This window comes from Penaeus monodon, unplaced genomic scaffold, assembly GCF_015228065.2.
Source record: "Penaeus monodon isolate SGIC_2016 unplaced genomic scaffold, NSTDA_Pmon_1 PmonScaffold_11922, whole genome shotgun sequence".
NCBI lineage: Eukaryota > Metazoa > Arthropoda > Malacostraca > Decapoda > Penaeidae > Penaeus > Penaeus monodon.
In genome coordinates, this window is record NW_023640739.1 from 10,001 (window position 1) to 11,065 (window position 1,065).

Consider the following 1,065-nt stretch of genomic DNA (forward strand, 5'->3'; position numbering starts at 1 on the left):
ATCTTTGAGCATAATGAACTCTGGTGACTTCTAGCAACAGACAGACACTGGGTGCAGGAGTCTGCTACATGAAGCAGAACTTCCTGTTCCACACACTCTGGTGCATTGTTGAGTGTACAGCCGTACCTGGCAGACCAAGCTCGTTATGATGCCTGTACACGTGACCTGTTGGTAATGGGTTTTAATCCTGTTTTATATCAAAAGAAAAGGGTACATACCACGCAGAGCCTACAGCAACACCACCAGCAGTTGCAGCCATCTGTGCAAATAATCCAGGCTGCTTTGGTGCTGCTGCAGCTGGTGGAGGAACAGGAGCTGGTGGGGAGGAGCAGCTCTAGGGGAGGTGGGGGAGGAGCTGCCCGCCTAGAAATAAGGGCAATTCTCAATCAAGAAACACATCAAACTGAATCTTTAATACTGTGAAAGTCACTTATTATTGCAAAAACATCAACTTGCATAAAAAATATGTAAGTTGGTCATTTCCCATCAAACACTGTTCATCTGAGCCACACAAATTTCAAGATAAAACTCAACACTTACTTAACAATTTGGGTGGCTTAACCCAATACCACCAGGCATACCTGGCAACACTGGGTAAAGTCCTGAGAGTTTAATTTGTATTTACACAGAGATAACTTTATGAGTGATTACTCACCAAGATGTCAAATACTAGTACTGTCCATCTCACTTTTTTACCCTTCCCCTTGATTTTTGGAAATATTTCATTTTTATTATATTGTTATTAATGTTTTCCATTACTATGCAATAATCATAATAACAATAATTATATATCATCAACATAAAAAAAAATCCTGAAAATACAAAAGGAGAGGGGAAGTAATGTATATCTGCTAATTGACTATTTGCTGGTTTTGCACTTGTGGAGCCATCTATGTATAAACACTTTTAATAAAACACTACTAGTGAACACTGAATATTCTTAGCCACACTGGATAATATAATGATACTATACTCATGTTATTAAAACAAAGCTTAAATATCTTTAATGCATCATAATACCTACCTACTCAAATGTTTTCATGTAAAACAAAAGTTTCTATAAAA